Source organism: Mus pahari, chromosome 18, assembly GCF_900095145.1.
Source record: "Mus pahari chromosome 18, PAHARI_EIJ_v1.1, whole genome shotgun sequence".
Lineage (NCBI taxonomy): Eukaryota > Metazoa > Chordata > Mammalia > Rodentia > Muridae > Mus > Mus pahari.
The window spans coordinates 46,680,554-46,694,041 of NC_034607.1; positions in this window are offsets into that span (position 1 = coordinate 46,680,554).

The following is a 13,488-nucleotide window of genomic DNA, read 5'->3' on the forward strand; positions in this document are numbered from 1 at the left end:
GGGGTATAGGCAACTTTCGGGATAGCATTTGAAATGTAAATAAAGAAAATAATAATAAATAAATTAAAAAAAAAATAAGTTCCTGTGCTTAAGTACTGTGACAGTGCCAAATTGTACTTTAAAGTTTCCATACTATAGGTATTTAGTTTACCTACAATTGATTGAAGAGTTTGTGGAATACACTTCTCAGAGTATTGCTGAACTCATGAAAATTTAAATACCAAGTCAACTTGTATCTAAGTACATAATTCTGTTTACTTCTTACTCTGAGATAATTTTAAATTTTTTGAAAACTTGCAGAACAAGTACAGAAATATCCTGCCAGGAATACTACATCTCCTACATGCCTTCTTCAAGTCTCTTAATTTTGGTATGTATATAACTTCGGGATAGTTTTCAAAACGAAGAAAAATTACATTGCTATACTACTATCAACTAAACAATCTTACCCAAATCCTACCACATGTTATTTACAAGGAGAAGCAATTGCTCAACGTGTACAAAAATTAGTAGACTCCAGGCTAGAATCTTTTTCATAATGAGTTGACCATTTTTTCATTTGATTCCTAGATTAACCATCTGTGAGCCAGAAAAGTTTAACAATTATTCTGCACAGAAAATGCAAACCTCAAAAGCCAATTAAAACATCTCAAAGTCAATTAAAAACATCTCAGGCATAGCAACCCAGCCAATTATACAGCTCCTAAGCAGTCCAATATTATTTCTGATAATAATACATTTTCTTTTTTTCCATATGAAGATTGGCCACTTAATGGCAGAATGGTGTGGACATAATACCTGAATGTGAAATTTAAATGCGTCATTTGGTTCAAGGCACACTTTCTTAACTCTTGTTTGAAGTTGAAGTTTACAAAGGGAGATCCCATCTCTGGCACCTGAGGCTGTACTGTCAGGACTCGGCATAGTTCTGCCATGGTAACACTCACGTGTTGACGCTGTCTTCTGTGTAAGCATTATGAACCACTCTGTCCTGTTCATTCTGGTCTCTCAATGCTTCACTATAATGCCTTAAGCATAAGCAGGCATGGGTCCGAGCTCTTTTCTTCCTGTGACTTCCTCACTGAGAATTATTCCTGGGAGCAGGCAGCGCTGCCTGTCTGTTGAGTGGAGAAACACTTCCTGGGGCTCTGCTTGAGGAAAGGCCTTTGCGTGTCAGGTATGACTTCAAAGCTGGCTGGACTCCCTCACTTTCACAAATAGCACGCGTGCAAATGCTGACTCGACGCATTCCACAAGGGATTTCGCTCACCTCAGAAATGTCTGCCTTCTCCTCAGGCAGAAGGGCTATTATTAGTTCCTCAACATCACTCTACGGTTCTTAAAAACAATATGCACGTATATGTCTATGTGTGAGTATGTGCCTTTACGTGTAAGGGCCCAAGGAGGTCAGAAGAATGGGTCTGATCCCTTGGAACTGGAGTTACAGGTAGATGCTGGTCTTCTGGAGGGACAGTAAGGCATCTTTATTTATTTATTTATTACTGAGCTGTCTCTCTGACCCTCATTCAGCCCTTCACTAAATGAGTAGAAATTAGTAATTTCTACCAGTGAACACTGTTTTCAAAGTGCTGTGGTCTTTGTTCTTCATGAACTGGCAAGGTAAACTTTTTACTTTTAAAACCCTTCTCCGCTGACGTACCTCCTCCATCAAGGCTTTACTTCCTAACCCCCCCTCCCCCAAAGAGTGCCACAACTAGGGACCAAGTACCCAAACACCCAAGCCTATGAGGCAGATTCTCACTCAGGGATGAAGATTTTGAGTTAGTGATGTTGGCTTGAAAGAGATCCTGGGAAAAGACTCTCTCGGTTCCTTTACAATTAGCAGAGATCATTTGCATATTTTGATGTCATTAGGCAATGCCCAGTAACCCCTGTCTGGAGTATAATTTAGGAAGAAGGAAAGTTGAACATGTTATAATGCAAACTGTCACCTACCTGCTTTGTGGGGTGGTGGCAGATGTGAGGAGGTGGTCAGAGACACGTCCTGCTGTACGTCCCAACACTCCTCATGGGCTAGATAGGTCTGGTTTGCCTGGACTTTATACTGGAGAGTCCAGAGCTCTCAGCAAAACAGAAAGATACATTTCTCCTACCCAGCGTAGAGGCTCTCTGGTCGTGCAGCGATGGAACATTACCAAGACTGAGTAATATAACGTCTGCAGGAGCCACCTACACAGTGCCCAGTACCAGCAGATGCTCAGAATGAAGTCGATTTCCGTCCCTGCTGTGACTTCACAAAGGCTCGGAGTGTGTGGGTGTCCGTTGTGCCTCAGATGATGGTTTCCTGCCACGCAGGTATTCCATGCTCTTAGATATGAAAACTTGGTTCCCTGTGGTCTCCGAGTTTGTTCTCCCGTGCTGGTTGAGATGAGTCCAAGGTTAAGGCTGCCATTTAGACTCCTCATTTACAAAGCACCACAGGGCAGGGTAATGATTTGGCCTGAAGAAACATGGCACAGAAAATGGCCTGGAATTCAACCCAGAAGATATCTGGGAACACTTGCATCCCAGAGATTCCAGTCGTTTCAATCCAGGGCCAGGATCTGGAGACGTCTGACCTAGGGCATCTTCCGTGTCTTCTCAACTTTGCACAGATCATTTTTGGTGGGCGGGGGAATCTTCTAGCCCCGTGGCTGACACGCAGACATCAATCCCAGTTACTCCACACTCCACTTTTCTAGTATGTCATCCCATCGATGGAGTTCTCCCGGTCTGTGATTGCAAAGGACCAGGCAATTCCCACTGCCTCATGTCTTTGGTCAGGAGGAAGTGCCTCTGGCCGTCTGCTCTTTCCCCTTCATCCATTGCCACACTGAGCATCCTTCCTTCACAAGAACACACTGATTTCCACTGGGACGGATGGTGTGAGCAAAGACCATTCTGTCTCAACATAACCTTCCCTTCAAACTAGCACACACTCTTCCTTCGTAAAACTTCTAGAAGGAGTATGAACACTTGCTAACCCTATTTGCTTACTTCCCACTCATTTCTCAGGTCCCTATCAGCCATCAAACAGCTTGAGGCAGAATCACTTACCTTCCTAGACACCCCCCTGGCTGTGGGAGCCACAATGGACCATCATATCCTCCTGCTTTTTGTTGACTTTAGTGCTGAGGAACTAACTCAGGGCCTTACGCAGGAGGTCGACACTCTACTGTGGAGCTACATTCCTTGAACGCTAAGTGCAGTGTTGTCTTGTCTTGATTTTAGTGGCACACTCTCTTTTATTTCTCTCATTTTCTGACTGCTCATCTGCTGTCTCTCCGCTGCTCTGTCTTATGTATTCGTCTGGGCGCGTGTGTTTGAGTGTATGTCGACTCACATGCAGAGTCAGGTAATATATTTCTCTCTTCTGCAATTTTGTTATTATCAGAAGTCTATGGATATGTGCAAGGTTTGGAAATCCCCTCAGAAGTCAATCATTCAGTTCGTCCTGTCCACACTGTATATCTTACCCCCTTGTTAGTCTGACAGTGGGCTAGCTTGCACAGGTATTCGAGGAGCCTCTAATTTATGTAATAAACGCTCCAAAGGGGAAGAGTTCAGACAGAGGCAACTCAGACGTGTTGAGGGGAAGCTGGAAGGGGCTGCCTTCAACTAAAAAGGTAAAAAAAAATCTCTCTAAAGAAGGAAGCGGGAAGGGGAACACATTGGAGTTGCTGAGAACTGTGCTAAGATCAAGTGTATGCATGAAGTCATGGCTGGGGGGGGGCTTTATGCTGATTCTCAGTTGCACCCCAACCTGCAAAAGTATCAGCCAGGGGGCATAATACACACTTAGTTCTAGAGCCTGTTTCTGTCTGTGGGTCAGGCATCCACAGAAGGTCTAGCTCTGAATGCTGGGCATGAGGCTGGGGTTATTTATTTATTTATTCATTGATTGTACATACACACACACACACACACACACACACACATATGCATACACACACACACATATGCATACACACACACACACACACACACACACACGTCAGAGACCAACCTGTGTAAAGTTGGTTCACCTCTTCCATATGGGTATCAGGGATCAAATTCAGGCTGTCAGGCTTGGTGACAGGCTTGGTGACAGGCTTGGTCCCCTTTACCCAGTGAGTCATCTCACTGGCTCTAAGGGGAAAACATTCTGCTTAATAATGCTTATTAATTCTGGAGGTGTGGCTGAGTCGCTGACTGCTTATCAAAAAATGCATGAGGCCCTGGATTCAATTGTTTTAATATCTTGCTTCCAAAAGTTTATTGATCATATGGTGAATTTTTTTTTCCCCCAGGATTTTACATGAGTGACTCCATTTAGATGTTTCGAGTCTCGTGGACAATGGCATAATAATGGTCACCTTCCTTTTCTTTTAGAGGCGGTGACATAACGGAGTGACTTATGTAAGTGGGAAGCAGTAGATGATTTCCTCCTCTGACACCCTCCAACACGTCTGCAGTTAGCCAGTGATCATGCAAACACTTCCAGACACAGAAATTCACATCCAACGAGTTCCATTTCTAGTTTCTATCCTAAAGTTCTCTCCAGGAATGCCAAGCTCCCCCCCCCCCCCACCTAGTTCCAGCCTTTAAAATGATACGAAATACCCTGCTCGCACTTCCAGAAGACAATCATTGAAATATTTTCCAATACTAAGAATAGTATTTTGTGTTCATTGAAGTAGCATATGCTCGTTCTAGAGAATTTGTAAACATTCAGAGTGATATGAAGGAGAAAACAATTCTTGATAACCAAAGAGCAAAGTAGATGTTAATTGCCAAGAGTCTCTTGGCTTATAGGTGCTCCTTTTTGAGATGTGTATTTTGTCAAACTTGGGGCTTATGGAAACTCCTTGATAACTGGCATACAGTTCTCATCAGGTCTGATTTGGTCTTTATGTAAGATCTTGTACTCAGGGCCAGCGAGATGGCTCAGCTGGCTATAGCACTTGGCCCTTGCTCCTGATAACTGGAATTTGATTCCCTGAGATACACGTGGTAGAAGGAGAGAGCCAGTTCCCTTACACTGTACTAGGACCTCCACACATGGTCCATTGCATGTGTGCACACACACAAATATTACATGTAGGATTTTATTTTTATTTATGTGTGTATGCCTGCGCATGTGCCTAGTGAGGCCAGGAAAGGGTGGGCGCTGGATACCCTAACACTACAGCTACAGGGAGTTGTGGGGTTCCAGATGAGGGTGCTGGGAATCAAACATGGGATTGGGGAATGCTTCTAACCAATGGGTCATCTTTCCAGCCCCAATGTAAAAGCTTTATATGTGTGCCTTATAAGTGGTCTTGATTCTCAGTTCTATCATATTGAACACTTTTAAATCCATACTCTGCTACCTAATATAGATTATGTAATACTTCTAGCTTTGTATACAGTGTGGTCTTCATATTACATAGTAAGGCTTCCCAAATCCTTAACACAGACATTGATAAAACACAGAACAGGAGAGAGCCCTGTGGTACTCTATTGGGACCCTCCTCCCGGGTGGGTTCATGTGAGCACATTCATCAGCCATTTATGATAGCCAATCAAAACCCCACAAATCCACGGAACCATCTTTTCACTGAACCCACATCTTCCCCACTGTATGATGGCTCAATGACTTGAGTCAAATAGGGGTTCATCTACGGGATTTCTCATTGATACTAGCAACGGTAATGGAAAAAAAAAAAAGCCATATGTCACAGTATCTTCCTTAGCAACCTGAGGCGCACTGATTTATTTGCTTTCATTTGTAAGTGTCCACAAGGCATTCTCCAAGTACTTCACTCTAGAACTTTCCTGGAAATCATGCCAGAGTGCGACTTCTTCTTCCCCCAGCAGTGGAAGCAGAATGTATAGGCCCCTGGTCTTGACTGATGTTTAATGGTCTAAAGAAATGATCACAGGGGCACAGGCTATCTTATTCTTTCTTCAGAAGAACGGCTTCTGTCAACATCTAGACAGCGGGAAAGCTTCAGGCTAATCATATAGCCAGTGACAGGGAGATTGTGGCTTCGATTGCTCCCCCAGATTTCTCAATTGAATAATGCCGGTGAGGGATGACGGTGTGTTTTATTTATGATTTCGGATCAGCTACAAGGCTACCTGACTTTATAGAGCAGATACTGCTTATAAATCCTCTTTTTTGTAAGTCAAATTCTGCCTAAGCTGTTACTTGGGGAGTTAGGTTTTCAAGGCCATCTTGCGGTGAGACATTTTATAAAGTCAAGAATTCTCCAGTGATTTATCACTTTGTTTGGATTGTAAATATTGGGGTCACTTAAAAGTAAGGTAAATATATCATCTGTCTCGTCGCTTTTAGATACAGTAGCAAGCGGCCTCACATTAACCCTGGTGAATGTCACCCCAAGAAAATCGGATTGGGAATTCTGTGGGATCCAGACAGCCAGTGAGAAACACTGGAAACCTCACCCCGAGCCGAATTCTTACCCTGCAGTTTCGATTCTCTTTGGCTTCACTGATAATTTTATTTTTAAATGGCCTCAGCCAATACTTAGAAGAGAATTCTATTTGTTCATCTTTCCAACAATGTCTCTGTCTCTTAGTTGGGCAGCAAGAGGACCGGGGTCTCATTGTATCAGAGCTGGAGCTGTGTGACAAGGAACATCTCAGATTGTACGTTACAACAGTTCCACTTTCTTGGTGCTGTAGATTGAACCAGGGCCTCATGCACACTCAGCATATGCCCTACCCTACCACTGAGCCATCAGCAGCACCATATCTCCATTGGCTGGTATAGCTTCCCGCGGGATGCTATACATTAACTCGAGGCAACAGGTTACAAGGCATCTTAGTTAGGAAGGAGAGAGAGAGAGAGAGAGAGAGAGAGAGAGAGAGAGAGAGAGAGAGAGAGAGAGAGGTGCAGCGGTCTTTCTAATTTTTACTCATTCTTAGACATTGCCTAGGGAATGGTACTGCTGCTCACATCCACGACGGGTCTCCTACCTCAATTAACCCAATCTAGAAACCCTTCACAACACGTCTAGGGATTTGTTTCCATGGTTATTTGGAGCACAGTCAAGTTAACTGTTAAGATCAACTATCTTGGCTCTATGTACATCGGCTCTATGGTGATGCTCCACATTGGTGCAAGTAGTTCACCCTATCTCCACGAAGGAGCCTGTGACGTCTTGGATGGCATCTATTCAGGCTGCTTTAATGAGACACCACAGAGGACATTTATTTCTCCCAGTTCTGGAGAGTGGGACGTTTAAGATCAAGGTGTGGGCAGATCTGGTGTCTACTAACGTTTTACTCTTCAGCTTAGGGGAGGTGCGCTTGTGCTGTGTTCTCTCTCAGGGCATGAGCGATTCCTCTCTGGACTACCTGCTGTCAGGGCACGAAGCGTATTGGCCAGGGCTCTATCATGGTGCTCAGACCCTCTCCTAGTAGCACCAACAGACGTTAGAGTATAGGGGATGTGTAGATTTGGATTTTCTGGTTCCCCAGAGACCCTTCTCATCTGAATTCTGCAGTTTCTCTTGATGTCTTTAATCTCTTGACTGAGATTTCTTCCTTTGGCTCTTTGCATGTGGGATGTTTCCATATCTCTGTATCTGGCTATTTATTTATGTGGATATCGAGAGCCTCCACCCAAACTCTTGTCCTGACCCTAATTCTAAGGCTATCTCTGAAACCTCAGAGTCCCGCAAGGATCCTTTGCACATATCTGATCTTACACCCCAGAGATTTGTTTTATCATTTATTCATGTCTGTGTGTGCATGTCTCTGTGTGTGCTGCTGCCCTTAGAGGGAAGACCAGAAGAGGGCATTGGAACCTATCCTGGGTGGAAGGACCAAACCCCAAACTCCAGTCTTTTCTTTGTAAGAACAAGAAAAGCTCTTAATCACTCAGCCATCTTTCCAGACCTTCAATCTCCCCATCCCAGCCCCGCTCCTACCCTCCCTGCTTTTTTCCTTCCCTCCTTTCCCTGCCTCCCTCCTTCCCTTCCAACCTCTCTCCCTCCCACTGGTCCTCCCTTCCTTTCTTCTTTCCTCCCCTCTTCCCTTCCTTTTTTGGAAAGGGTTACTGGATATTGAACCCAAGGCTTTGCACACACCACTAAGCTACACCCCTGGCACCTATTCAGTGTTTAATAAATGTTTGTTTTCTATTATGACAATGACTATGATCTTAAACACAATTATGGTAAGCATAAACTGAAAGAGCCTCATTTACTATGCTGAATTATTTAATGAGGATTATGGTTAAGAATGAATAGGGCCCAGCACTGGAAGAGCTAGACAGTTAAAATAGTTCTATAGGGCTGGGGGCAGTAGCTCTGTGGGCAAAGACTTGCCTAGCAAGTGCAAGGACCTCCCTTTGATTCCTAGAACCCAGGGGAAAAAAAGAGAAATGGGGCCTGTTGGGCCTGTTTGTAATCTCAGCTCTGGGGAAACAGGCGGATCCTGGGGCTTGCAGACCAGTCAGTCTAGCCTACTTGGAATGTTCCTGTCTGAAAATCCAAGATGACAGTGTCCCGAAGCAGCTGGGGTTACTCACTGGTTTCCATGTGCACATGAATTCTCCAATGCACATGCACCTATGCACAAACAGTTCAGTTCCCAGGACCAGGTTGAGTGACTGCTTCCAACTCCAGTTCCAGGAATCTACTGCCCTCTCCTGGCCCCTTTGGGTACTGCACTTGGTCAGGGGCACAGGCACACACACACACACACACACACACACACACACACACACACACTAAAATAAATAAAATAAAATGTTTAAGAATTGTTTTCTTTCTAAAGCGTTTTTGTCTTTTTATCACTTTTTTAAAAGACACGAAGCCTAGGCTGGCCTCAAATCAGCTATGCGGCAGCGGATGTCCATGCGCATCTTATCCTCCAAGTGCTGGCATCAAAATCATGTTCCACCATGCCCAGTCCATGACCCTAACTTTTCTCGGATGACTTTATTGACAGCCTAAAACACAAAATAAATATATGAATACAGTTCAGATTACTTAATACCCTATTCCATGTAATATGTCACAGCTACATGATTTGAGGGGCTCTACAAAATGGAAACAGTGCTCTCATTATAAGAGATTTCAAAGGCCAGGGCTACAGAGATGGCCCAGCAGTTGAGAACTTTTGCTGTCCTTCCAGAGGACCAGAATTCAGTTCACAGCAGAGCCTGGTGAAGCAGCTGGGAAACCCTCCTTTAATTTCAGCTCCAGGAGATCTGACAGGAACACACACACACACACACACACACACACACACACACACACACACACACACACACACACACACACACACACACACACACACACACACANACACACACACACACACACACACACACACACACACACACACACACCGAGTGTGTGCTTGGTGCGCTTAGGCTCTGTTTCCCTTTTCAGTATCCCCTGAGATAAAACCAAGTTGAGGGTTCAATAGCAGAGTCCAACCTACCACACATACCCACATACTCGTGTGTGTTCAGATCACTTTATCCCTAATTAATTAATTAATTAATTAAGAAGGAAGGAAGGAAGTAGAATTTCAAGATGCAGACAGCAGATTTTAAGCAAAAGCTTAAGGTCAGTCCATTGTTGTATTGTTACTGTTCCATTTCTAAGGCTCCACATTTAAGGTTTTGTGGTGGTTTGCATAAGTTTTGCCTCCGTAGACTCATGCTTCCATGCTTGGCTTATAGGGAATGGCAGTATTAGGAGGCGTGGCATGCTGGAGGGAGTGTATCACTGTAGGGGCAGGCTTTGAAGTCTTCTGTGCTCAAGCTACACCCAATGTGGCTTTCAAATCAAGAGGTAGAGCTCTTGACTTCTCCAGCACCATGTCTGCCTGCACACTGCCGTGCTTCCCACCATGATGATAATGGATTGAACTTGTGAGCCGGCCCCGGTGAAATGTTTTTCTTTACAAGCATTGTCATGGTCATGGTGACTCTTCACAGGTCTTACTAAGACAGGTATCAGGGGTTGATCTCACACCACGCCACGGCAAAGCAGCGCACCCTGACTACTTAACACGGGCAAAGCCATGAGCTGTGAACAGCAGCCGCATAGAGTCTACCTCAGCCAAGAAAAGAGTCACTTTAATATGAGAGCTTTTTACAAAAGGCAGGCTAAGATGAAAATCTCTAAGAGAGAATGTCTTACTTAGGACACAGGTGTACTAGGGACACGAGGTTCAGACATGATCGAGTCATGTGTGTGCTGCCTTTCCTTTTTAAAGTAGATATTAATTTTTAAAATTAATTTTTAATTTAGCGTACCAACTTGGCCATGGCTTCTGTGGCCATTCCCCTAAATGATCAGAACCTGCCTTTTGTGGCCTGTAAGAGCATGTCTCTGGGTCTGATGGTTGTAAGAATATAAAAAAGTCAGTCAACTAGGGCGGATGGATGGAGGGTAGGATGCTCAGACCTCCTGGGGCTCCACCAGCGCAAGGCACTCTTCAAGGAGTTTGTACGTCCATTCAATCAGCCCTCTACACAGGAAACAGTACAGTTGCCATGATCACACCGTCTGAGAAGTCATTGAAATGTCAGGTCCCTGGACCCCTGCCTCCTGCTCTCTGACCTCACCTTCTTTCTCCCCAGTGTTCCTAAAGGTCAGAAGATTCACTAGCACTGATGTTACAGAGGACGGTGAGCCAGCCAGTGTGTGTCCTCCCTCCCACTCCCTTTGAGCCATCCTCCCTCTCCTGTGGTTCATATTTCACTCCCACCCATAATCTGACCTTATCTTAGCTTGCCCTTTGCCTGCATACAGTGCCCCACCCCCCACCTTGTGACTACCGCCATGGTTTTTCTTGAGAACTCCAGGAGCAGTTTGTGAGGTACCACTGCAAAGAAAGCCACTTAGGAACAACAGCCTGCTGCCTGGCTTTTTTTTTTGATTTAGGTCTCAAGAGCAGAAAAGACAGATTCCTTCACATGGAGTTTGCTCCATTCCTGAATCTCATCATGCACTAATTCCTAAAGGCAGTCCTGCAAATTACAGCTTAGCCTCAGGACAGACTCCGGAAAACAGCAGATGCTAATAAGGAAGGTAGAAAAAAGTCCCAAGTTGAGAATTTCTCAAATAAAAAATTCCATTACTTCAACCCCTAGGAAGTCCGTTCCCAATCTTTTACTCTACCATAATTCATCCCCTCTCGAATTAAGCATGTCTGTTGTTGGCCAGAATTCCACGAACTTGAGAATTTAATAAAGAATTCTATTTCCTTCCTTAACCCCAGAGGCTGGAAGACTTCAGACTCCTTTATTCTGCCAGACACCCCAGCTGCAGACGCTGGGCTAACTTCAGTGTGGAGCAGTGACTTTTCTTCTTTGAAGAGACGTTGTCACAGGAGCTCCATGCTTATGTTAGTCCAGCCTTGTGTCCAGTTCACAGGCTGGTTTGAAAATTCAAAGAACCCTCTGCTTCAGCTGAAACCGAGCAAAGCTAGTTTTAAAACATGGAGGAGTGGGAGAATGGAGAGAAACTTTGTATTAGTCTCCCACAACACAGAGAAGCTCAGGGGATTTAAAATACTCTTACTCATCCATCTGTTTCTCTGCCTCTCTCCCTCCATCTCCCCATCCATCCATCCATCCATCCATCTATGAATGATGGTTAGTCTAGAATTACCTAGGAGACAAACATCTGGACATATTTTTGGTTGGTTTAATTGGGATGGGAAGACCTACCCTAAATATGGGGACACAAGTCCATGGGTTTTGGTTCTGAACTGAAACACACACACACACACACTCCACATACATGCAGACACACATGGACAAGTAGACATACACACAGACACCCATGGACAAGTAGACACACACACATAGACACATAAATTCATAGATAGACACATACAGACAGGCAGACAAAACCACACATAGACACACACACAGACAAGTAGAACACAGACAAGTACATACACAGACACACATAGAGACACATAGACACATAGACAAACACACACACAGACAGACACACACACACAAGCACACATACAGACATACATACTGATGAAGACACACATATACACACAAACAAGTAGACACACAGACAAGCAGATACACAGACACAGACACACAGACAGACACACACACAAGCACACATATATACACACACATACTGATGAAGACACACATACACACACACACACAGACAAGTAGACACACAGACAAGTAGACACACAGACCCACAGACACACACACATAGACATACACACAGCCACACACACAGCCACACAGAGACACATACACACACACATACACACATACACACACACACACACACACACACACACACGCACGCACGCACGCACACGAGCTAAGCAGCTACTTTCTCTATTCTCTGATTTCTGACTGTGGAGGCATTGGCCCAGCTGCCCGGTGTTGCTACCAGCATGCAGGAACTGATGTTGTAAGCCAGAACAAACTCGCCCTTTCCTGCATTGTTCTTGTCAGGAATTTCATCAAGGCAATAAGAAAGTGCCCCAGGGCCTCTTCATCTCCCTAGCTATTCTCCTGCTGCTATCTGGGGGACTTCTAGAACAGATCCAGACCTTCAAGGTCACTGGGAGACATTCCTGAGAGCCCATCCTCTCTGCTGGGGCCATAAAGAACACTGCCCAAATCTCATAGACATTTTCCCTTTTAATGACATTATATCAACTACTCAATAGGCTGAGGGAGGAGGACTCCTTGAGTTTAGTTCAGGACCAACCAGCTTAGACAACACAAGACTCCATCTCACAAAATAAAAAATAAAAAGTGAAGGTTGATTATCTTTTCTGAGTGATGGCTGGGTAGGCATTTAGTTAATCCGAATACAGCCTGTACGTTCCTATAAAAGCAAATATACTTTGTCTTTCTGGGGATATGCTTAGATGACAAAGATTGCTTGCTATATTTCACAAATGTGGGCAAACTACAAATGTATTCTGTGCCTAGCTCCACGGATAACTTCCCCATTGGTGAGCATAACACTTTCTATTGACACAGGCATCACTTAAAAATGGGAATTTAGATCCCTATTCATGGGATTACATATTATTAAGCCTTACAGATCTGATCTACAAAGGGGCGGGGGACCCCCCTCAGTACCCTTTCTCAGAGGATTTCAAAGCTGGCTTCCAGCAGCCGTCAGAATGATTCCCGCCTTTCTTACGACACTCATTAGAAAATAAAACCAGATATAATTAACAAACAAACAAACGTATCTGCCTGCTGTTCTGACTTGTTATAATAAGTGTTATTTCTACTTACAAACGGTTTCCTGTCAGCGTCCTGCTGTTCCCTTAATAAGACTCCTGCCTGGGAAGAGGAGGAGTCATATGAAAATTAAGCCCTGACTTGTCATCGCCCCCTTCCCTGCGTGTCAGTGTTTGGATGCAGCTCATGTTAGCCTGAGAAGAACCGAAAGACTTAAAGTTAACCATTGCCGATATGGCTGGCAGGGGCCTGTGAGCTTCTAGAGTTGACTGAAAGTGACAGTGTTCTTA